This window comes from Pinus tabuliformis, chromosome 7 (assembly GCF_031772625.1).
Source record: "Pinus tabuliformis cultivar Carrire ecotype Pingquan chromosome 7, CPIR1, whole genome shotgun sequence".
In the NCBI taxonomy this organism is placed as follows: Eukaryota; Viridiplantae; Streptophyta; class Pinopsida; order Pinales; family Pinaceae; genus Pinus; species Pinus tabuliformis.
The window spans coordinates 137,955,719-137,981,988 of record NC_142293.1 but is presented as its reverse complement, the minus strand read 5'-3'; the positions used below and the strand labels follow the sequence as shown (position 1 = coordinate 137,981,988).

At 38.9% G+C, this 26,270-nt stretch overlaps 1 pseudogene; it reads left to right on the top strand.

The window, feature by feature from the left end:
• Positions 1-10,969: 10,969 nt before the first annotated feature.
• The window catches only part of LOC149246133 (cytochrome P450 CYP72A219-like), a 35,955-nt pseudogene continuing 20,654 nt past the window's right edge, over positions 10,970-26,270 (top strand).

Here is a 26,270-nt window from a genome sequence, read left to right as displayed (position 1 = left end):
TTGGAAAATAACCCAAATAAGGGGGAAGCTAACTTGTTGAAATATTTTATAAATCTCCTATAGTATCCTACTAAACCTAAAAAGCTTCTAACATCCCTCTAATTTTGTGGAGTCATGACCCTTTTGACGATGGCTATATTATTTGGGTCTACCTACAGTTGTTCCTGGGATATTGAGTGACCTAGAACAATCCCTGCAGTCATCAAGAACACACATTTTTTGGGACTAAGGGATAAGTTCATTTCAATGCATTTGTTTAGCACCTTACCTAGGTTACAAAGAGCCTCTTGTAAATCACACCCATAGGGTGTGAAGTCATCCATATAAATTTCTACTGCATCATGGACTAGAACTGCAAAGATACTTAGGAATGTTCTCTAGAAAGTGGTAGGGGCATTGCATAGACCAAAAGGTAGGACCCTATAAGCGAAATTACCCAAAGGATAGGTGAAGGTTGTTTTATCCTGTTCCTCTGGGTTGATCTAGATTTTATTGTACCCATTGAACCCATCCAAGAAAGAGGAGAACTTCTTTCCTGCTAGACCATCTAGCACTTGGTAAATGAAAGGTAGAGGAAAATGGTTCTTATTTGTGGCTTTGTTTATCTCTTGGTAATCTACACAAATCATCCACTTTCCATTTTTCTTTGGAACCAACACCAGAGGAGACACCCACTCACTGTCCGAGATAGGGTAAATAAATTCTACATCGAGTAGATTCTGCAATTCTTCTTTCACTATATTCTTGAGAGCTGGATTCATTCTCCTTTGGGGTTGTCAGACTGGTTTGCAACCTTCCTTGATGTAAATTTGGTGAGTACACACCGAGAGGTGCACTCCTTCATTTCTTTGTAATTCCAAGCAAAGGCATCCAAATTCTCTCTTAGCATATTACATGACACTTTTTCTTGGTGTATGGAGAGAGAGGGGCTGATTTTCAATGCTCTTTCAGGGCTGAATTCTATTGTCTTAACATGAGTAGCTTTTGATTTAGCTAAGAATAGATTAATCCAATGGTTTCCTTGGTTTCCTTCCCTAATTCCTCCAGAGACATGGTGTTGGGAGTTTGATTTTGGAGGATGTGTTCAATCAAATCATCTTCATCAGGATGCCCTCCTCCTATGGTAGCTTCTACGGTATAGATTTGGGAGGAGTAGAACTCATCTTCTTCCTCCTCTTCTAGAGATGGCTGAGCAGGAGGGTACAAGACCAACTGCTTGGAGAGATGCCCATTTTTGATAGTCATATTTCTGGCCCTGCAGCTTATGTAGGCATCGATAATGGCTAACCAAGGCCTCCCAAGGATGAGAGGACAACCATTAAATTTGGTATTATGCTGGAGAACTAAGAGGTCCGTAGGGTATTCCCAGGAACCAATGGAGACCATCACATCCTCAACCATCCCCCCAGGGGCTCCTGTGGATCGGTCTGCAAGCTGCAAGACTGTCCTGGTCTTTTTTAATGATCTTTTGAGATTTAGATTGAGCATAGTGTCCTTAGTAATTACATTGATGGTAGCCCTAAGATCAATCAAGGTATGGGGGACAAAGGTGTTGTCGATGTGTACATCTACTACAGGGCTCCTAGTGTCTAAATACTTTTGGAAAATTACTCACCCCAGCATTAAGTCAGACAGTTTTCCAATGACATTGATGGTAGGGGTGTCTGTTTTTCACCTTGTTAGACGTTTGAAACACTTCTCTTTAATCAACTTGTTGTAAATGGGTACATCTTTAATAGCTTGGAGAAGTGGGCTTTTAACACATAGATTTTTGAACTCATGCAGAAGTTCATTCTCTTCTGGGGTATCCTAGACTGGATGGGTTAATATTTCAAGAACGGGTGGTCGATTTACTTTAGGCATACTTTCCTCTCTTTCCTCCTCACTCTCCCTATGTGGAGATGGAGGTTGGATATCTGGGAGCACTCTCCCAGACCTAAGGTTGATTTCATGAATTTCCAAAGAATAAGCATCGTAGAATGTCTCTCCACTATGTTAGAAAATTATATATTACGGAGCAATGGAACACATAAAATATTGCAGAAATATAAACACAGAAAATGCACAAAACAAGAGAGACACAGATATACGTGGTTCACCCAATTTGGGCTACGTCCACCCCGAACAGCCAGTCCTTCCTTTCTATTATCCAGCAAAATGAAGAGACACAACCTACAACAAATTCGCTGTAATATCCTCTGTTTTCTCTCACAGTCTCACCTCTCTGTTTCTCGCTCACAGAAAATACACATCTATTTCACAGCCTCAAATACAATACCCTCATACAAAGAGAGGGGTTGCCTTCTAGGGAAAAAAACCCTAAACTAAACATAAGTTCTACCATCAGATCATCCGCCTAATGAATGGCCCAGATTGACTAGAAATTACTATACTTTTACAAGGAAATTTTACATTTGTTTTTAGCTTCGGGGGCGCTACCCCGAGCCCCCACCGGGGGACTGCTGGCCCCCGGACCCCCCAGCCGGGGGGGATCGCCCCCCCGGATCCCCGCGGGGGGGACAAGTCCCCCCCGCACCCCCCTGCGTGGAGGGGTGTACAAACTTCCTGGGGTATACATCCGGCTGAAACAAAGACCTCTGAAAAATCATGCTCCACACATAACAATCTCCCACTTGGAGAATGATTGTAGAAACTCCACCGCTGCTTCATTTGCTGGAAAATGACTCCTCTTTGGACCTGGCTGTTTCTCATCTTTATCGTCATCCTTGAAGGCCAATTGAAACTAAGCATATTCTCAGTTTCTCCCTGTTTACAACTTTTGTTAGCATATCTGCAGGATTCTGGCTAGTGTGTATCTTTTCCAGCTTCAACTCTCCATCTTCCAACACTGATCGTATGAAATGGTACTTGAGCTGTATGTGTTTAGTCCTAGAATGAAATGCTGAGTTATTTGCGAGATGAATGGAACTTTGGCTGTCACTGTATAACGTGCCCATATCATGCTCCTTACCCAATTCACCCATAAACCTTTGTAACCAAATCATTTCTTTACTAGCCTTTGTAGCAGCAACATACTCTGCTTCTGTTGTTGAAAGTGCAACAACACTTTGGATTTTTGAAATCCAACTGACAGCTGTTCCACCAACAGTAAATACATATCCTGTAGTGCTCCTCCTGTTATCCCTGTCACCTGCCATATCTGCATCAACATATCCCTGTTGAGAAATGTTTGCACCACCAAAGCATAATGCTTGATTTGTGGTACCTTTCAAATATCTGAGAATCCATTTCACTGCCATCCAATGTTCCTTTCCTGGATTGTTCATGTACCTGCTTACAACTCCCACTGCATGTGCAGTATCAGGCCTTGTGCAGACCATTGCATACATTAAGCTTCCAACTGCTGATGCATATGGAACTTTAGACATGTAATCCATGTCTTCTTGGGTCTTTGGGCACATTTCCTTGCTAAGTTTGAAATGGCTAGCAAAAGGTGTACTAACTGGTTTTGCATTGTGCATATTAAATCTTTTCAACACCTTTTGTATGTACTCATTCTGAGACAATGTTAATTTGCGATTTTTCCTGTCTCTAGTGATTCTCATACCAAGGATTTGTTTTGTAGCTCCCAAATCCTTCATTGCAAATGAATTTGCCAATTTTCTTTTGAGTACATTTATTTCCTGCATGTTAGATCCTGCAACAAGCATGTCATCCACATACAATAACAATATAATATAGCTGCCATCATTTTGCTTTTTCAGATAAACACAATGATCAGAGTGACATCTAACATAACCTTGTTCAGACATAAACTTGTCAAATTTTAGATACCACTGCCTTGGAGCCTGTTTTAAGCCATACAAGCTCTTCTTCAACCTGCACACTAGTTTCTCCTTCCCTTTCACCTCATATCCTTGTGGCTGCTGCATATATATCTCTTCCTCCAAATCCCCATGGAGAAAGGTTGTCTTTACATCTAACTGCTCAAGATGAAAATCTTCAGCTGCTACAAGACTTAAAATAGTTCTTATTGAAGTCATTTTAACAACAAGAGAAAATATTTCATCAAAACCAATACCTTTCTTCTGTGCAAACCCCTTCACCACAAGTCTAGCTTTGTACCTCTATTTTCCTCCATCTTCTTCCTTCAGCCTGTAAACCCATTTATTCTTCAATGTAGTTTTTCCTGCAGGCAACCTGACTAAATCCCAAGTCTGGTTATGCATTAAGGAGTCCATCTCTTCTTCCATGGCTACCTCCCACTTCTTCCTGCTTTCAACCTGCATTGCTTCTTCATAACATTCGGGTTCACCAGAATCAGTCAACAATAAATAATATAATGAAGGAGAGTATCGTTCAGGGGGTCTACTTATCCTGGTAGATCTTCTAACACCACTTTCAGGTGTTTGGGGTGCCTGTTGCTGTTGTTGATTATTATTATTTTCAGGCACCTTTACCTTTTCACTGATTTCATCAAGAACTGCGTATTCCTTGTTTTCTTTTTCCTGTTTCTTTTCCTGCAACTGATTCTTATACAAGACCTTTTCATTGAATATTACATCTCTGCTCCTAATGATTTTGTGATTTTCGTAATCATATAAGCGATAACCAAAATCATTAACACCATATCCAATAAAGATACATTTTTTGACTTTGCCTCAAGCTTTGTTTTATTTTCTTTATCAATATGGACAAAGGCCTCACAACCAAAAGGATTTAAAAAAGATTAGTTTACCTTTTTACCTGTCCATGCTTCCTCTGGAACACCACCATCCAAGGAACTCGAAGGCCCTCTGTTTATTAGATAAACAACAGTATCTATAGCATCTGCCCAAAACTGTAAAGGCAATCCTGCATGCAATCTCATGCACCTTGCACGCTCCATGATTGTTCTGTTCATCCTTTCTAACACACCATTTTCTTGTGGTGTTCTTGGAACTGTCTTCTCTCTGCGAATTCCATGCTCTGAACAGTACCTATCAAACTCTTTGCTGCAATATTCACCTCCATTGTCTGATATAAGACACTTCAATTTCTTTCCTGTCTCAATCTCAACCAAAGCTTTCCATTTCTTGAAAGCATCAAATACATCAGATTTATTCTTAATACAATAAATCCAAGTTTTTCTAGTTGCATCATCAATAAAAGTAACATAATAACAAGAGCCACCGAGAGATGATACCTGAGTAGGTCCCCATACATCTGTATGCACAAGCTCTAATTTTTCATTCTTCTTTTCTTTCCCAACTCTGAGAAATCTAACTCTCTTCTGTTTTCCATAAATGCAATTCTCACAGAAGTCCAAATCAACATTCTTCAAACCTGGCAACAAATTCCTTGAGTGAAGAATCTTCATCCGCTTTTCACTCATGTGTCCGAGCGTATGATGCCATAATGTTGCATCTGCTCCTTTGGAAGTTAAAGCATTAACAGAGTTAGAAATACCATTGCATAAATACAATGTACCAACCTTTTCGCCTTTTGCTATTACCAGGGCTCCTTTGGTGACCTTCCAAGCTTTATCTGTGAAAGTTGTCACACAACCTTCACAGCCTAACTGCCCTGTTGAAATCAGTTTTTTCTTTAGATCTGGAACATGCCTTACCTCCTTTAATAGCCATTGGTTTCCATTCTGCTATTTTACAAGAACCTTACCCATTCCAACGATTTTACAGGGTTTATCATCACCCAGACGAACTTGTCCAAAATCTCCTTGAACATAGTCATGAAAGTATTTCTTATCAGGTGTGGCATGGAATGAAGCCCCTGAATCTACCACCCAGGAATTAGTAATATTTTCGAAAGAAAGAATCAAAGCATCTTGTAACACCTCACCTGTCACATTTGCTTCATGATTGTTTTCTTGCTGTGCATCTCCTTCTTTTCCCTTTCGAGATCTACAATCTTTCTTTAGGTGTCCTTTCTTTCCACATTTCCAGCACACTATCCCCGATCTGGACTTGGATCTGCCTTTCCTTGATTTACTGTGATATCCTGAGCTCTTTCCTCTTTCCATTTTTCTTCCTCTAGACTCTGCACTCAAAGCATTTCCCGATGTCTCACCGAAGCTTTTCCGTTGCATTTCCTCGCTAAGGATAGCACCGACAACATCATCAAACTTTAAAGTACTAGATCCAGACACAGAGTTACTAATGGCCATTACCAAACCATTCCAACTTTCTGGTAATGAGCACAAGAATAACAGAGCTCTAACTTCATCATCAAAGTTTACCCCTACAGAACTTAACTGAATTGTAACTGTATTAAAATCATTTAAATGGTTTGCAACAGATCCACCTTCCGACATATTCATATTAAATAACCGTTTCATAAGAAATACCTTGTTTGAGGCCGAGGGTTTTTCATATAGTTTCGACAACGTCTTAATCAAACCCTCTGTCGTGGTTTCCTTCGAAATGTTGAAGGCGACTGACGCAGCAAGGCACAACCGTATTGTTCCGAGTGCCTTTCTATCGAGGAGGTTCCATTCTTCGTCTTTCATACCCGTCGACATCTTTGTTTTTCCGCCCAATGGTAGGTATAGATCTTTCTGATACAGATAATCTTCCATCTGCATCTTCCACAATGAGAAGTTTTGGCCATTAAATTTCTCGACCCTAAACTTACCATCTTCCGCCATTGCTCCCACTCGAACCAGGAACCCTTCTTTCCTGCGAGTTTATCAGCCAAATAGACCTTCGGCTCTGATACTAGTTGTTAGAAAATTATATATTATGGAGCAATGGAACACATAAAATATTGCAGAAATATAAACACAGAAAACGCACAAAACAAGAGAGACACAGATATACGTGGTTCACCCAATTTGGGCTACGTCCACCCCGAAAAGCCAGTCCTTCCTTTCTATTATCCAACAAAATGAAGAGACGCAACCTACAACAAATCCGCTGTAATATCCTCTGTTTTCTCTCACAGTCTCACCTCTCTGTTTCTCGCTCACAGAAAATACACATCTATTTCACAGCCTCAAATACAATACCCTCATACAAAGAGAGGGGTTGCCTTGTAGGGCAAAAAACCCTAAACTAAACATAAGTTCTATCGTCAGATCATCCGCCTAATGAACGACCCAGATTGGCTAGAAATTACTATACTTTTACAAGGCAATTTTACATTTGTTTTTAGCTTCGGGGACACTACCCCCGATCCCCCACCGGGGGACCGCTGGCCCCTAGACCCCCCAGCCGGGGGGGATCCGCCCCCCCGGATCCCCGCGGGGGGGACAAGTCCCCCCTGCACCCCCCCGCGTGGAGGGGTGTACAAAATTCCTGGGGTATACATCCGGCTGAAACAAAGACCTCTGAACAATCATGCTCCACACATAACACACTATAGACTTGTTGTGGATTTCTATTTTTCGGGTTTAGGTTTGGTGGGCAGGCATCTTAGGTTCTTTAGGTGGAGCAGGGTGTAAAAGATATGGTTGAGATGGAGGTGAAGGAAATAAATCTAGAGAGTTGTTGTATGGGGGCCTCCACCCATGAAGTGGTGCATTCCACTGAGGTTGTGGAGGATTATATGGCTAAAATGGTTGGTTGGTCAGCTGGGAAGGGTATTGAGGTGTAAAAGACTAGGAGAAGGTGAATACCAAGAGGGATGAGAAGGGGGCCACCAAGAGGGAATGGATGCATTTTGATTAGGGTTGTGATATGAATAGGATGAACCTTTCAGGCCCTGTAGGTATGGTTGAGGTCCATGAGGCCTCCTTTAATTTCTGTAGTATAGATGTTTAACCACCCCTTCAGTTCCCTGATACACAACGTTTTGTACAGGCAAAGAAGGGAACTTGTCTGTGTAGTGGGTTTTTTCACTGACTAAGAAAATTTCTATAAGGTTCAATGGAAATTCATTCCTATGCTACCTCCTTGTGCATCTAGGGTGGAAGATGGCTAATTCTCTCTCTACTTCCTATTGCTTCCTCCTGATTTTCATAGTGTCCATCTGTAGGGAAAGGGTTTGCAACATTTCACTCTTAAAATCTTCCAACATGTTCCTAATTTCACATTTTATAGATGTGTTGGAAGAGGATGATCTGGCCACTTTTTTACTAACCCTACCCCTTTTTCTAGTCGCCCTAGAATGATTCTTGAAAACAGTCTTAATACCATCATATGGTAGCTGGTAGATGTCCCCTCCTGATAGCAGGTTTAGGGTTTCTAGGAGATCTTCCCTAATCCCCCTGAGAAGGACTAACTTAAGTGACTTAGGATCAAGTGTGTACCTGGCCCTCTTATAGCTGAGCTAGAATATTTCCTCAAAATCCTCTAAGGACTCATCATGTCCAAGGTCATTCTAAAAATTTCCTCTTTGGTATCTTTGGACCTACAGTAGTCCCTATACTTGTTGTTGAAAGCCTATTGTATCTGAGCCTAGGTGGTGATACTATCCCTAGGTAAACTCATGAACCAAAATAGGGCTTCATCCTTGAGAGTGGATGGGAATAATTTCAACTTTTTATCATCAGAGGTGTAATCATAAGTTATTCATATGACAACAAATTCGAACAAAAATGTATCTAGATCTTCTGAGGTTAGGATGTGGAAGTGAGGAAGTGAAAAGGGGCTTATGTTTTTCATCTTGGCATCCCCATTAGTTTCTCTTATGGGAAAAGTACCCTCAATTCTTTCTCTATTTCCACTGTGCCTCTTGTTTCTCGTGGTCATCACCAAAACCACATTGTTTTTCTGAAATTTCTTCTAACTTGAACATAATACCCATGTTAATTCCAAATGCCCACATGAGAAAATCGTCATCATCATAATTAAAAATATCTAAAGATATAGACATGTTGTTAAAATCCAGCTTATCTCGCTTTGAGGTTTCTTTTCAACTCCACATGATCCTCTAACGAGCTCCAACAACCCCGTTACCACACAGGAGGGAAACTTCTCCCTTTGGTAGCTCTTCAACTGTAGAAACTTGTACACTATGTCTTCTGTGCCAGGCAGGTCTTAGTGCCCTCAGATATAGCGAAAATAAACATAATGACCTCACACAAGATGGAAATATTCTCAATATATAATTATGATATATGTAATTAGCAATTTCTGATAACATATATTTCTGAACATAGGTTCAAATCAACAAGGACTTTCGCATTTTCATTGTGGCATATAACAACTTACAAGAAAATTTACACAATTGGTTTTGGCATCTCCACAACTTGCAACTTGAGTTTCTCAAACAATTAAAACTCCATGAGTCTCCATGCACATATCCTTCCTTTTCAGCACATGCATCCAACTTTCTACAACTATACCAAGAAAAGTACAGTGACTCACAACAAAACAACGATGCAGAGGAACCAACAACAATTCCAATCACATCCACCCATGAGACTTGACAATCATGGCCTTTGACTAGTCAAAACCATACACACCACAAAACCCGACTTGAAGTAATCTACCTCAGCCTAAAATTACAAAGGCTCTTGAATGGTGGCCCACAATTTTTGCTTCTCTTCTAGCCAGCAAGCAACAAGACTGGAGAATCCAGCCACGGCCCTAACAGATCGTCAAATACAAGTGATTTTGGGTGTCCTATGATGGGCACAAAGATTTTAGTGAGAGCACCCCCTGTACATGCAACAATCCAACAATCTAGTACAAATCTCGTGGAATCTCACGCAATGATCTATCACGACCCCCCTAAAAAATGAAGTCACAGAAGTTGCGGCTACAAGTTTGTGATCCTCAAAGAAAAAGAAAAATGTCACTAGATCACTTTAGCTGCGCCAACAAACAGGCTCCAGATCTATTCTGTAGCTCACTTCACCTCTGCGAAGCACCGAATGCTATGGGATCAAGATTCAAGGTTTCTGATACTATACAGATGATGACCTACTTAGTGAAGGAGGAATTCGATCAGGGAGGTAGGCTCCAAACTCCTCAAAAAATACATGAATCCGTCGGAATTCACGCACGCAGGCTCACCACTCAACACCTTCGCGAATAGGCACCTCTACGAAGCAATGAATAGGCACCTCTGCATGTAGGGATCCACAACAACTACACTACCTCAAATCGACATTGCTTTACCACACAGCTTAGCTTTGCCACACTTTCCATAGTTGCCACAATGCGCACGCATTAAAAAAAAAACATGCAACGTAAAACAGTTGTCGCTCGTATACACCACGGACTCGTGAAGATCAATGTAGCTATCCAGAACTTAGTCGCGAATATCTACCACCACTCACGCCGAGTTTTTAAAATTAAAATTGTGTGGAGCGTTACAATGCAATCGTCGCACTTTTCCACCCAAACCTCATGACGAATTCACTTTAGTCGCACCCTTCACTTAGCGTACAGGATTAATAGTCCTGCAGCTCTGATACCATCTTAAAATCTGTTGTTCTATTAATTAAGTGGTTCTCCAGGTGAGATACCTGGAGAGTACCCAAGAACTTCACACAATACACACTCCACTTCAATTAGGAGAACCTAGTACATATAGGCTTTCACACTAACAGGGTGGTTTCAACCACTCCCGAGATAGTAGGATCTAAGATCTAATCTTAGAGTCTCAATCCTATCCTTAAAACAACTAACTGTAACTTTCTCCATTAATTCTAACACCTTGCAGGCCACCATAGGAACGTGGTATCTAACAGGGATAAAGTTAAGCAATCTAAAATTCATTAAACCTGAAAAGACTTATGAATTGGAGCAAATTTTATACGTAGCGATTTGATATATTATTTTTGGGCATTTTCCTTTTAGTATGTCAAATTACATTTTATATGTTGTGAATTTTCCTATCTCTGATAAACAAGGATTTGCATAATCAAGACTAATTGTTAGATATTCCTTGAGACTTGGTGCCTTGTAGAGTTTGCTACTAACTTCAGTTATGTTCAAATTTTCCAATTACATACAATGGGAATTTGTATTATTAAGGCTATTTGTTCGATATTCCCTGAGAGTTGGAGCCTTGTAGATTATGCTACTAACTTCAGTACATTCAAATGTTCCAATCACAGACAATGGTGAAGAGAATGGTTGCTTTCACTTCAACCATGGTTGAGAATTGGCAAGAGATGGTGGCTCAGGCACACTCTTGTGGCAAATAAATTGATATTACTAAAGAGTTTAAAGCATTAACAACAGACATCATATCCCATACTGCATCAATAGTGGTTACAATGAAGGAAAATAAGTATTTGAATTGCAAAGAGAATTACAAATAATTGCTGATAAAGCTGAACAATCTATCTTCATCTGATGAAGCTAGTAATTATAGTATATTTATCTTTAAATTATATAGTTTTGAATGTGACTGCAAGTCCATGTGTACACTGTACTTATGTTTATGTTCTCTTTTTAACATTTGTTGGGTGCTACCCTTCTCTAGGCTAGTGCCATAATCCTTAGATCATTTGCTTTTGCATAATAGAGCTTTCGTACATGTATAATGCTTCATAGTACTTATAATTAAGGATTGTTGACTTACATTCCTTTGGATTTTTCCAGATATATTCCTACAATCAAGAATAAGTATGCAAGGCAGATTGCGAGAAGGATTAAATAAATCCTAAATTCTATAATTCAAAGTAGGTTGGAGCCGATAACAACAGTAAGCACTCAGATTGACTATGGAAATGACCTGCTTGGAATCATGATGGCTACCAACAAGAAAGAACTGGGCGGTAATAAAAAAAATCTAACATTAACTACTGATGAAAGCATGAATGAATGCAAAACATTTTTCTTTGCAAGCCATGAGACAACTTCCAATCTATTAACTTGGACAGGATTCTTGCTTGCGATAAACCTGAATTGGTAGGAAATATTAAGGAAAGAAGTCGAGAGTATTTGTGGCACAGATATACCAGATGCAGACATGCTTAGTAAGATGAAATCAATATGTATTCTCACTTTTGAATGAATGTTCTTTTCCTTTCTCATATTTATCTTATTTAAAGCTATAAAACATATTAGCCATTTATGGTGTCCTTGGTGGTCCATCAAAATAAATCAAAACATTTAAGGGAATTTTTTCCATTTCATTTTGCATATTCCATATTTTTTTGGGTTTCTGTTAATAACAAAACTTCAGTAATAATTTTTTTTTGGAAGAGCCATCATTTAAGACCCAATATAAATTTGAATCAACAATGATATATCATGAAACCAAAGACTAGGCACATTAAGTGTTAGCTCCCTACATAACCAAGGAGAGAAAGCATGTCTACTTTGTTCCAAATCTCAAATCACTAGAATTGATCTTTTCCGGCACTTCTTTTCTCCATGAACTAATTATATTGAGTTTTGAGTTCTAAATTCGTGTAGGGATTTGTATTTGCCTAATTGTCATTGTTATTTTTCAGACGATGCGTCTCCTCCATTATTATATAATAAATATCTTCTACATACTATTAAAGTTATATTTAATTAATACCTACTCTTACATGGTAGTGGGTGAGCATTTCCTGCCTGCTGAACCTTTCTGGGGCTCTCATAACTTTTTTTCATTGTTCTTTTAGATTAGAATGGGGTTTCTGTTTTAGTTGTGAATCTGTGTGGTCAGCTACTTACTAGATGTAGTCTCTCACAGATGGAGCATACCCTCCACATTCAAATTAATCACTGATCCGCAGTAGAGCCGGTTGAAATAGAGTATAGATTTGATATATCTGAGGTTAGATCTGTTGTAGATCTGAAGTGCAGGCTGTGTTAAGTTGTCCGTTCATCTATCAGAGCGTACCGAGGAGGACCAACGTTGACTTGAAAATAGAGAAAATAGGGTCTTTTTTTGGCACAGAGGGAGTTGATTTGACAGATCTGTGTTTTTTGTTCAATTCCACATAAGTTGTAAACATTGCTTGGATTTGTAGGTATCGCAACATTTTCCTCTTGACAGGAACTCTACTGAAATTTAGTGATTTTCTCAGTGGAATGGTGCTACAGATCCATTTGGGCACATCAACCCCAACTTAGAGATCGATGATATTAGAGCTTGTCAACCCCTAGTGCAATTGTTACATGCCCTAAAGAAGTTAGTCATCAGAATGTCTTACTTCCCAAGAAGTTCCATCACTAAAAACATCCAAAAACTACCTCTAAGAAGATTAGTGCAGGTAGCCCTTCATTAGGGTGCGCTGCATTGCAAACCATAGTATTGTCAGGGTGCTATGCAGCGCACTTGGTCCCTCTTTCACCTACGCTGAGCGAATTTGAGCAAAGTTCCATGAGGGTTTGAAGATTCCTTATCCATTGGAAGCCTCTAGAAGTTTCTCAAATGCCACCTACACCTTTGAGCTTGCTTTTGGATGAGAAAGGGAATTAGGAAACATCAATCCCATATCCTTTCTTATATGGAACTGATTTCTAAATTTAGAAAGGCATTCATCATCAGCATTGATGGCATAACCTCCTTCACTCACCTATAAATAGATCATTCATCTACGAGATCAGGGGCTGAAAATATTGAGTTGTAAGGAGATGCTGGTGATATGAGATTAGAATTGAGTGCAAGTATTGTAAAAGCATTGGAGTGTCTTGCTTGTCATGAGGTGATGAAGGATTGAATTGGAAGGATGACACTAGATCGAACTCATATGGGTTGTAACCTTTCCTCTTATAATTAAAGTTTTCAATACTTTTTCATTATGCTTGTGTTATATGTTAATGCATTCATATGTATATCATGTTTTCGATTCCATGTTATTTATAAGCAATAGATCATTATGATTTGATTGGTTTTTCTTTCTATGATTGTGCAAGTACTTTCCAAGCGACTTAAGTATGGAAATGAGCAGCAAGATCGGTTAACAGAGACAAGGAACTAGTGAAAACTGCAAGTATGTTTCTCTTCTCTCTTGTTTTATTTGTTGATTATAGAAAAGGTTAAAATTACTTTGTATATTGTTTCAAGATCCGCTACTAGATCTAGAGGGTTAGGCTTTTGTCCAGGAACACTAAATCTTCCCAAAACAAATTGGCGACTTCGCTGGGGAAGATCACCTTTCCTAGTAGGTTATCCACCTCCTGAGACACCCTGACATACTTGTTATAATTCATCCTTTTGCATTGAATTTTGGTCGAAATTTGAGGTTAGATGACTCGTTAGTGGCCTCATAGGAATCAACACAGGCTAGCTTTAGAGATAGTGCTCTGCAATGCAGTTAGGCCTTCTTTGACCTGTGATGATTAACAAAGGAATATTTTAATTAGCGTAGTTTTGCCCTCTTTGGCCTGCGATGATTAGTGCAGATAGGCCCTTTTTGACTTGCGTTGATCAATCTTGAAATCATTGAAATCAGTGCAGGCTTTAGTGAGAGACAGTGCTATGTAGCACAGTTATCCTCTCTTTGACATGCATTGATCAACCTTAGGTTAAATTCCCACCTTTGGATTGATTTTTTGCCAAAATTCTTTTGATTGCTTGCTTGTTGAATATCAAAGATGTCTTATCTTTGAAAACAATCTTTTCATCTCCTTAGCTAGCCCTACTTTGATTGGATTGATTAATGTTTCTTTAATGTTTTCTTTGTCATTATTAGTCTATAGTCAAAGTTAGTTTTTGGTCGATTGATCTTTGTCGAAAGAAAGTGTTGTAAAGTCATCTTTTCCATCGAAAACTGAATTGTCGTAAAGTCTTCATTCATAAAATATCGATTGATTTGTATGTGCATATGGTTTGTCTTTTCTTTGAAAGTGTTGTAATTCCTTATTTCTTTGAAAACGAAAGTGTCGTAGAGTCTTCCTTTACTTGAAAAGAAATTGTCCCAAAATCGTCATTTTTATGAAAAGAGATTTTTGATCGATTGTGCATATTTCCTTTTTGTTCATCATAACATTAAGGGAATTGAAAAGAAAAAACATGCATTATGCATATTAAAGTTTGTGAATGCTTGAAAGGAATGGTTTAGGGAGTTGTATCTAGTTTGTGCTCTTTGTTGATTGATCAAAAAGTACTTGTTTGCTCTATCCCTAGTAGCTAAGATTTTCATTGTTAAATTGAATGGAAAGAATGCTTATCATATTAGTTGCATTTTAGGAATTGAAAACATACATCATGTGGTGAACCTTAAAAGGAAAATTATAAAGAAGATCAACTTAAAATTGATCTGAATTTACCTAATGGAGCATTGTCACTAACGAAAACATTTAGTGGTTCTAGGCTAGAGACTTTTTCCGGTGTCATTAAACCAAGAAGCTATCACTAACTTATCTGCAATACATCTCGAGTGTGATACCTCATTCCATGTACATGAGTATATCGTAACTCGTCCATGTACCTTCAGGTATATAGGGTGGTGTTACAGTAAGTAAAGTATATGGGAATGCTCTCACTGTGAAGTTTTGCATTAGACAACGCTTATACGGATTGGCCCTCCACGTACCTTCGGATACATATGGGAGGACAACACTAGGTTGCTATCCATCCTTAAGTAACTGAGTCGGCCACCTTACAAATGTGATACACCGAACACAACATTTAGGGAGATTGCTTGTCTGTACTTCTTGGTTCGCTAGGAGGTATTTTGTAGTTCACAGTTGCTTGGTAAACCATTTTGCCTAGATTATACCTCTTTTGTTTTGTTATGTTACTTTGATTAAAATAAAATTAATTGACCACGGATAACATCCTCCATGATCGCTCCTTAGTTGATATTAGATTGAAACATATGGAGACAAATTCGGAGTCCACCAATCAAGGAATTCCTTTTGATGGGAATCCTAGTCCTTTTCCTTCTTTTGGAAATATTGGTGCCCCATATATGGCTACATGGTCCCTTCCAAGATTTACCGTTGGCTTGCCAGTATGGTTGTTTTCAACCTCCTTTGTTCAAAATGTCGTGATTTCTCCGCAATCGAGTACACCTCCAGCTGGACAAAATCAACCTCCAGTTGATCCTAAAGTTGACCCTTTGCCTTATTCCTTGGTTGTTTCTTCCTGCCCTTCTTCCTCTTCGCCTAGTGAAAGTATTGATACTAGTAACCAGGTGGCTAAGAAGAAGAAGGGAAGAAGAAGAAGAAGAAGCAAGTTCAGTAGAGGGGAAACCAAGCAACCATTGATTTGAATGCAACATCAGATGAGAAACCATCCATCAAGCCTCACAAAGTTTGATATCCATGCAAAATTTGTGTGGGAGACCATCCTCTTCAAAATTGTCCTGATATTCTTCAGATCTTAGAAGAATGGTCTTCCTGTTCACATCACCTTATGTCATCAACTTCTAGAGATCATGTTGGTGACACACTATCAACTAGTGGTAATAAAGTTCATGGAAACAAGGCTAAAGTCAAGTTTCCTTGTAGGTTATGTGAAGGGAATCACCACATTCACCTTTGCCCCTATCTGGACGAAGCCAAAAGAGTGTTTGATAACTGTCCTGCTTCACCGCAGCGACTTCCATCTGGTTATTGGAAACTCTCCCTAAATCCTTCACTAGTTGATGGATTGGCTGACCAAAATCAACCGTCGGTCGAAAACACTCTCTTTGAAAGTGAATCCTAAGAGTCTATAACCGATCCAAATCAACAGGTCAAGGTAGCCATTGACTCGATTTCACCTTCAGTAAATCGTACCTTTCCCGAGAGTGAATACGATACCACTCAGGTTCTCTTTGTTTCTTCAGATTCTAATGAGCTTGGGGGCAGTCCTCCCATTCCATCAAGACAGGAGGAAAATCCTCCAGTTCTCGTAACTTAAGGGGTTAATATTCCCGTTTATACGGTACCCCCTCCAAGTAGTCTAGTCACTTCCTTTGATTGGAATCGACTGGCAGGATTCCGCTTTCCTTCTTATGTGCCTTTCCAGATCATAATACAATTTTATAATATGGTTGTATCTGGCACTATTATAGATGAAGGTGCATTTGTGAGTATCCTTTCCTCAACTGCTTAGTAAGCACTCAGTTCACCACCGCTTGCAACTGTTACCCAGAATTTGTTGGGTTTTAACAGAGGAACCAGTTAACCATTAGGGATCCTCCCTTAGTTACCTATTACTTTGGGAGGAAAAATCATTTATCTGGATGTGACGATAGTCCCAGGCCCTTTAGATTATAACTTACTACTTGGGCACGACTATGCTTATAACATGGGAGCAATTTTTTCAACACTCTTTCGAGTGATTTGTTTCCCACATGAAGGCAGATTTGTCACCATTGACTAGCTCTCGTTTCTCAATCCAAATATGGCTCCTAGACAACCATCTTCCCTAAATGGTCCTTTTGTACCAATGGTATCATCCACACCGTGGGTTAATTATGTGGCAACCTGTTCCATACCTACATCAATTGACAATCAATTCATTGATGTTGTACAACATGTACTGGGGGCATTGGAACCAGAACTCTCCTTCATGACTACTGATGAGTTGTGATCGGAAGAATACGAGGATAGTTCCTAGTTTTGTGTCAACCTCATTAAAAAATGAAACAACTCCCAACAGGATAGTTCTTTGTCTTGTGTCAACCTCGTTAAAAAATGAAACAAAGGATACGAGGATAGTTCGTTGTCTTGTGTCGACCTCGTTAGAAAATGAAATCAAGGAATATGAGGATAATTCTTTTATTGTGTCAACCTCATTAAAAAATGAAACAACTTCTATGTGGAGAGTTCCTTGTCTTGTGCCAACCTCGCTAAAAAATGAAACAAGGAGTATGAGGATAGTTCTTTTACTGTGTCAACCTCGTTAAAAAATGAAACAGGTCCATGAGGAGAGTTCCTTGTCTTGTGTCAACCTCGTTAAAAAATGAAACAAGGAATTTGAGCAGAGTTCCTTGTCTTGTGTCAAGCTCATTAAAAAATGAATCAAGGTCCCAAGTTCCAAGTCGAGTCTTTGATTAGATCTTGTAAAATCCTAGTCAAGTCTTTCACTTGATCTCGTATATGAACCTTCATTCCATCCACCTAATAGCCGCAAGTAGTCTACTTAGGTAAATGTGATGAAGCTTACAGGGCATGCACCTAATGGTAAATTTAAGTTTCCCTATGGATTATGTGAAGGGAATCACCCCATTCACCTCCGTCCCTATTTGGACGAAGCCAAAACGGTGTTGGATAACCATCCTGCTTCACCACAACAACTTCCATTTGGTTACAGGAGACTCTCCCTTTCATCATGCCGGGGGAATGTAAACCAATCTCAAGCATAGTTTTTCATTTTAAGCTTGTGTAAAAATGAAACTAAATCCAAGCATAGTTGTTCATTTCAAGCTTGTGTAAACATGAAACCGAATCCAAGCATAGTTCCCTATGGTTCAAGCTTGTGTAAAAATGAACCCATTTCCATTTTTTAACCCTCGTGATTGCATTCTATCAACCTATTTCATTAGATGAACCTTGGTTGTTTTCATCCCATTGCCACCATCCCTTTGGCCGATCATACGCTTTCACTTGGTTTTTTTACCCTTTTTTAGGAACAACTGCAATGAGTGGTCTTATTAGCTAGCCTCTTCACATAAATCAACATGTTTTGAGAAGTTCCAACATCATCAGAACTAGTTGCTACCCTAGCCACCACTCATTCCTCAAAATGGATTTCTCTTTAAACTCTTTTAAGACTCTCTAAATATGAAAAGATTGTCGAGTGCTTGTCTATTCCAGCTCCTTAAAGGATTGGAAACGACATCTCTCTTGTATTATTTTACACTTTTTCAGACTTGAGAGATTATTTTACAAAAAATAACTTGTGGAGTTTCCTTTTCGTCCCTTTTTCAAACTCTCTAAACATGAAAAGGACCGAGTTGTCTTTGTCGTTAAACTCGTTAAAAACATCAAATAGCGAAAAGCTTGTCCATCTAGACAAGGCCGAGTTTCACCTTCGCTAGACTCGTTAAAGCATCAAATAGTGATGGATTTTCCTGAAGGGTGAAATTATACAAGAATATGTTATCCTCTACAAGATTGATAAAAAATAAAGAGGTACTGGTCCGTAATGACTAGGGAAAAAGGGAAAAAGTCAAGAAAACTTTATGGTAGCAAGCCGCTCTTGAACATGAAACTTTCACTTCATTTCCATGACTATTTCGGTTGGGTTATCTGCTTGATGGTCATCACACCGTTGGTCTATCATACCATCCATTACTTGGTTTTGGGTCAATGCTACCAATTCATTTAGTGTCGTCGATATGTTCAAGAGAAGTCATTTAGTTCAAACTTCATCCTTTGCAATACCATAAACCTTCATTTTCATGGCCGCCATTCCTAAACCTTATGTCTTTAGTCGATTCTTATCTCATAAATCATTTACCTCGTTTCGTGTCATAGATGTGGGATTCATCAAGGCCCTCCTACGACGACTTGATTCTTGTTGACATCAGCACATAATCCAAGAAGTTAACTTAGAAACACCCCTTCAGTACCTTGAGGCTTGCATACATCAATGGCAGGATTCTCGCTTCTGGCAATAGGTTGACATCAATGACCTTGAACTGAAAGACTTTGTATGGTGATCATCATCAAATCATTTATTCTCACCATGTGAAATGTATTCCTCTTGCGTTCGTTAACAACTTACATCATTGGCTGGTAATCAGATGATGTCTTTCCATGTTCGACTTCAGAACATCTATTCACATGGTTAGACTTGTACTTGAGTGAAAGATTGAATGAGATTGAAGACCCCGGATCTAGTTTCATCCATCTGGGTTGTGATATTTTCAGGATTACTAAATCAAATGTGCAATGGCCTTACATTTATGGTCAACCATTCATGGGTCTATATCTGTAGATGACTATATTTGTATATGTAATGAAAGTTTATAAGCTGAGCATGGGTATGCCTCCCTCAGCTAACTCAGGAGAAAAATCAAATTATTAGGATATATGTATTTTAATTGATGTAGGTCACCTTCCGTTCGAAACCTCCTCTCCTCATGATAAAGAATTTCACCCGACATAGATATTTACGACTTCATGCTTTAGGGGGAAACTGTTATAGATCTATTTGGGCACATCAAACCCAACTTACAGATTGATGATATTAGGGATCATCAATCCTTAGTGTAGTTGTTACATGCCCTAAATAAGTTAGTCATCAGAATGCCTTACTTCCCAAAAAGTTCCATCACTGAAAACATCCAAAAACTACCTCTAAGAAGATCAACGCAGGTAGGCCTTCATTAGGGTTGGCTACATTTCAAACCATACACTGTCAGGGTGTTATGCAGTGCACTTGGTCCCTCTTTGGCCTGTGCTGAGCGAATTTGAGCAAAGTTACGTGAGGGTTTGAATATTCCTTATCCATTGGAAGCCTCTAGAAGTTTCTCAAATGCCACCTACACCTTTGAGCTCACTTTTGGATGAGAAAGGGAATTAGGAAACATCAATCCCCATTACCTTCTTCTATGGAACTGATTTCTAAATTTAGAAAGATATTCATCATCACCATTGATGGCATAACCTCCTTCACTCACCCATAAATATATCATTCATCTAAGAGATCAGGGGCTGAAAATATTGAGTTGTAAGGAGATGCTGGTGATATGAGATTAGAATTGAGTGAAAGTATTGTAAAAGTGTTGGAATGTCTTTCTTCTCATGAGGTGATGAAGGATTGAATTGGAAGGATGACATTGGATCAAAATCATATGGGTTGTAATATTTCCTCCTATCAATCAAGTTTTCAAGACTTTTTCCTTATGCTTGTGTTATAAGTTAATGCATTCATATGTATATCATGTTTTCGATTTCATGTTATTTATAAGCAATAGATCATTATTCTTTGATTGGTTTTGTTTTTGTGATTGTGCAGGTATTTTCCAAGCGACTTAAGTACAGAAAGGAGCAGCAAGATCGGTCAAGGGAGACAAGAAGCTAGCGAAAACTACAAGTAGGTTTCTCTTCTCTCTTGTTTTATCTGTTGATTATAGAAAAGGTTAAGATTACTTTGTCTGTTGTTTCTAGATCCGGTACTAGATCTAGAGGGTTAGGCGTTTGTCCAAGAACACTAAATATTACAATACTTGCACTCAATTCTAATCTCATATCACCGGAATCTCCTTACAACTCAATATTTTTTAGCCTCTGGTCTCTTAGATGAGTGATATTTTTATAGGTGAATGAGGAGGTTATGCCATCAATGGTGATAATGAATGCCTTTCTAAATTTAGAAATCAGTTCCATGGAAGAAGGGAGAGGGGATTTATGTTTCCTAATTCCCTTCTCTTTACAACTAATGGAAAACTTAAGTTTCCCTGTGGGTTATGTGAAGGGAATCACCCCATTCACCTTCATCCCTATCTAGATGAAGCCAAAAAGGTGTTGGATAACCGTCCTGCTTCACTGTAGTGACTTCCAGCTCAAACCCTCATTCACTAAATTTGTTTTGGGAAAATTTAGTGTTCTTGGACAAACACCTAACTGCCTAGATCTAGTAGCAGATACAGAAACAACAGACAAAGTAATCTTAACCTTTTCTATAATCAATAGAGAAAACAAGAAAGAAGAGAAACCTACTTGTAGTTTTCACAAGCTCCTTTTCTCCCTTGACCGATCTCGCTGCTCCTTTCCATACTTAAGTCACTTGGAATGTACCTACACAATCACATAAAAAAAAACCAATCAAAGAATAATGATCTATTGCTTATAAATAACATGGAATCAAAAATATGATATGCATATGAATGAATTAACATATAACACAAGCATAAGGAAAAAGTCTTGAAAACTTTATTGATAAGAGGAAAGATTACAACCCATATGAGCTCGATCCAGTGTCATCCTTCCAATTCAATCCTTCATCAACTCATGAAAAGAAAGACACTTCAACACTATAACAATATTTACACTCAATTCTAATCTGATATCACCAACATCTCCTTAAAATTCAATAATTTCCAGCCCTTGATCTCTTAGATGAGTGATCTTTTTATAGGTGTGTGAAGGAGGTTATGCTATCAATGGTGATAATGAATTCCTTTCTAAATTTAGAAATCAGTTCCGTGGAAGAAGGGATAGGGATTGATGTTTCCTAATTCCCTTCCTCATCCAAATGTGAACTCAAAGGAGTAGGTGGCATTGAGAAACTTCTATAGGCTTCCAATGGATAAGGAATCTTCAAACCCTCACGGAAGTTCGTTCAAATTCACTCAGCGCAGGCCAAAGAGGGACCAAGTGCACTGCATAGCACCCTGTCAGTGTATGGTTTGCATTGCAGCGCACCCTAATGAAGGCCTACCTGCGGCGATCTTATTAGTGGAAGTTTTTGGATGTTTTTAGTGATGGAACTTCTTGGGAAGTAAGGCATTCTGATGACTAACTTCTTTAGGGCATGTAACAATTTGACTAGGGGTTGATGGGCCCTAATAGTATCGATCTGTAAGTTAGGGTTGATGTGCCCAAATGGATCTGTAATAGTTACCCCCTAAAGCATGAAGTCGAAACTATATATGTCGAGTGAAATGATTTATCATGAGGAGAGGAGGTTTCGAAATGGAAGGTGACCTGCATCAATTACAATACATATATCATGATAATTTGATTTTTCTCATGAACTAGTTGAGGGAAGGCATACCCATGCTCAGCTTATAAAATTTCATTACATATACAAATATGGTCGTCTATAGATATAAACCCATGAATGATTGACCATGAATGTAAGGCTATTGTACATTTGATTTAGTACTCCTGAAAAATATCGCAACCCAGATGGATGGAACTAGATCTGGGGTCTTCAATATCGTTCAATCTTTTGCTCAAGTATAGGTCTAACCATGTGAATAGATGTTCTAAAGTTGAACATGGAAAGACATCATCCTAGCTGAGTCACCAACTAAGATGGATGATCGCTCCCAGCAGAGTCGCCAATTTGTTTTGGCAAAATTTAGTGTTCTTGGACAAACGCCTAACCCTCTAGATCTAGTAGCAGATCTAGAAAACATAGACAAAGTAATCTTAACCTTTTCTATAATCAATAGATAAAACAAGAGAGAAGAGAAAACTACTTGTAGTTTTCGCTAGCTCCTTGTCTCCCTTGATTGATCTTGCTGCTCCATTCTGTACTTAAGTCGCTTGGAAAGTACCTGCACAATCACAGAAACAAAAACCAATCAAATCATAACGATCTATTGCTTCCAAATAACATGGAATCGAAACATGATAAAGTCCAAAAAAGCATAAAATAATACAAGAGAGATATCTTTTCCAATCCGTTAACGAGCTAGAGAGGACAAGCACTCGACAATCTTTTCATATTTAGAGAGTCTGAAAAGAGCTTAAAGAGGATTCCATTTTGAGGAACGAGTGGTGTCTAGGATAGCATATAGTTTTGGTGATGTTGGAACTTCTCAAACCATGTTGATTGATGTGAAGAGGCTGGCTAATAAGACCACTCATTGCAAAAGTTCCTTAAAAGTGGTAAAACAACTAAGTGAAATCGTATGATCAGCCAAAGGGATGGTGGCAATGGGATGAAAACAACCAAATATCATATGATGAAAAAGGGTGATAGAACGGCAATCACGAGGGTTAAAAATGGAAATGGGTTCATTTTTACACAAAGTTGAACCATAGGGAACTATGCTTGGATTCAATTTCATTTTTACACAAGCTTGAAACGAACAACTATGCTTGGATCTAGTTTCATTTTTACACAAGCTTAAAATGAAAAACTATGCTTGAGATTGGTTTACATCCCCCCAGCATGATGAAAGGGAGAGTCTCCTGTAACCAGATGGAAGTCGCTGCGGTGATGTAGGATGGTTATCCAACACCTTTTTGGCTTCGTCTAGATAGGGATGAGGGTGAATGGGGTGAATTCAAACTTCAAACTTCATCCTTTGCTTCACCGCAGTGATTTCCCTAATGGTAAAGCTAAGTCTCCCTGTGGGTTATGTGAAGGGAATCACCCCATTCACCTTTGTCCCTATCTAGATGAAGCCAAAAAGGTGTTGGATAACCATCCTGCTTCACCGCAGCGACTTCCATTTGGTTACAGGAGACTCTCCCTTTCATCATGCTGGGGGCATTTAAACCAATCTTAAGCATAGTTTTTCATTTTAAGCTCATGTAAAAATGAAACTGAATCCAAGCATTGTTGTTTGTTTCAAGCTTGTGTAAACATGAAACCGATTCCAAGCATAGTTCCCTATGGTTCAAGCTTGTGTAAAAATGAACCCATTTCCATTTTTTAACCCTCGTGATTTCCATTCTATCGGCCTCTTTCATTAGATGAGCCTTGGTTGTTTTCATCCCATCACCACCATCCCTTTGGTCGATCATACGCTTTCACTTGGTTGTTTTACCCTTTTTGAGGAACAGTTACAATGAGTGGTATTATTAGCTATCCTGTTCACATAAATCAACATGTTTTGAGAAGTTCCAACATCACCGGAACTAGTTGCTACCCTATACACCACTCATTCCTCAAAATGGAGTCCTATTTAAACTCTTTTCGGACTCTCTAAATATGAAAAGATTGTCGAGCGCTTGTCTATTCCGGCTCCTTAAAGGATTGGAAACGACATCTCTCTTGTATTATTTTATGCTTTTTTAGACTTGGGAGATTATTTTATGAAAAAGAACTTGTGGAGTTTCCTTTTTGTCCCTTTTTCAAACTCTCTAAACTTGAAAAGGACTGAGTTGTCTTTGTCATTAAACTCGTTAAAAACATCAAATAGCAACAAGCTTGTCCATCTAAACAAGGCCAAGTTTCACCTTCGCCATACTCATTAAAGCATCAAATAATGATGGATTCGCCCGAAGGGTGAAATTATACAACAAGCATATGTTATCCTCCTCAATCTTGATAAAAAATAAAGAGGTACTGGTCAGCAATGACCAGGGAAAAAGGGAAAAAGTCGAGAAAACTTTATGGTAGCAAGTCGCTCTTGAACATGACACTTTCATTTCATCTCCGTGACTATTTGGGTTGGGTTATCTGCTTGATGGTCATCACACCATTGGTCTATCATACCATCCATTACTTTATTTTGGGTCAATGCTGCCAATTCATTCAGTGTCGTCGATATGTTCAAGAGAATTCATTCAATTCAAACTTCATCCTTTGCAATATCGTAAACCTTTATTTTCATGGTCGCCATTCTTGAACCTTGTGTTGTCAGTCGATTCTCATCTACAAAATCATTTACCTCGTTTTGTGTCGTAGATGTGGGATTCATCAAGGCCCTCCTACGACAACTTGATTCTTGTCGACATTACCAATCATCCAAGATGTTAACTTAGAAACACCCCTTCAGTACCTTGAGGCTTGCATACATCAATGGCAGGATTCTCACTTCCGGCGATAGGTTGACATCAATGACCTTCGACTGAAAGACATTGAATGGTGTTCGACATCAAATCATTTATTCACACCATGTGAAATGTACTGTAGTACCTTGAGGGTCATTATCATTATCGGTGATTTCTCTCGCGTCCGTTAATGACTTACATCATTGGCTGGTAATCAGATGATGTCTTTCCATGTTCAAATTTAGAACATCTATTCAAATGGTTAGAATTGTACTTGAGTGAATGATTAAATGATATTGGAGACCCGGGATCTAGTTTCATCCATCCGGGCTTCGATACTTTCAGGAGTACTAAATCAAATATACAATGGCCTTACATTTATGGTCAACCATTCACGGGTATATATTTGTAGATGACTATATTTGTATATGTAATGAAATTTTATAAGCTGAGCATGGGTATGCATCCCTCAGCTAGTTCATAATAAAAATCAAATTATCATGATATATGTATTGTAATTGATGTAGGTCACCTTCTGTTCGAAACCTCCTCTCCTCGTGATAAAGAATTTCACCCGACATAGATATTTACAACTTCATGCTTTAGGGGGAAACTGTTACAGATCCATTTGGACACATCAAACCAAACTTACAGACCGATGATATTAGGGCTCATCAACCCCTAGTGTAGTTGTTACATGTGCTAAAGAAGTTAGTCATCAGAATGCCTTACTTCCCAAGAAGTTCCATCACTGAAAACATCCAAAAGCTACCTCTAAGAAGAACAACGCAGGTAGGCCTTCATTAGGGTTCGTTGCATTGCAAACCATACACTGTCAGGGTGCTATGTAGTGCACTTGGTCCCTCTTTGGCCTGCGCTGAGTGAATTTGAGTAAAGTTCTGTGAGGGTTTGAAGATTCCTTATCCATTGGAAGCCTCTACAAGTTTCTCAAATGCCACCTACACCTTTGAGCTTGCTTTTGGATGAGAAAGGGAATTAGGAAACATCAATCCCCTATCCCTTCTTCTATGGAACTGATTTCTAAATTTAGAAAGGAATTCATCATCACCATTGATGGCATAACCTCCTTCACTCACCTATAAATAGATCATTCATCTAAGAGATCAGGGGCTGAAA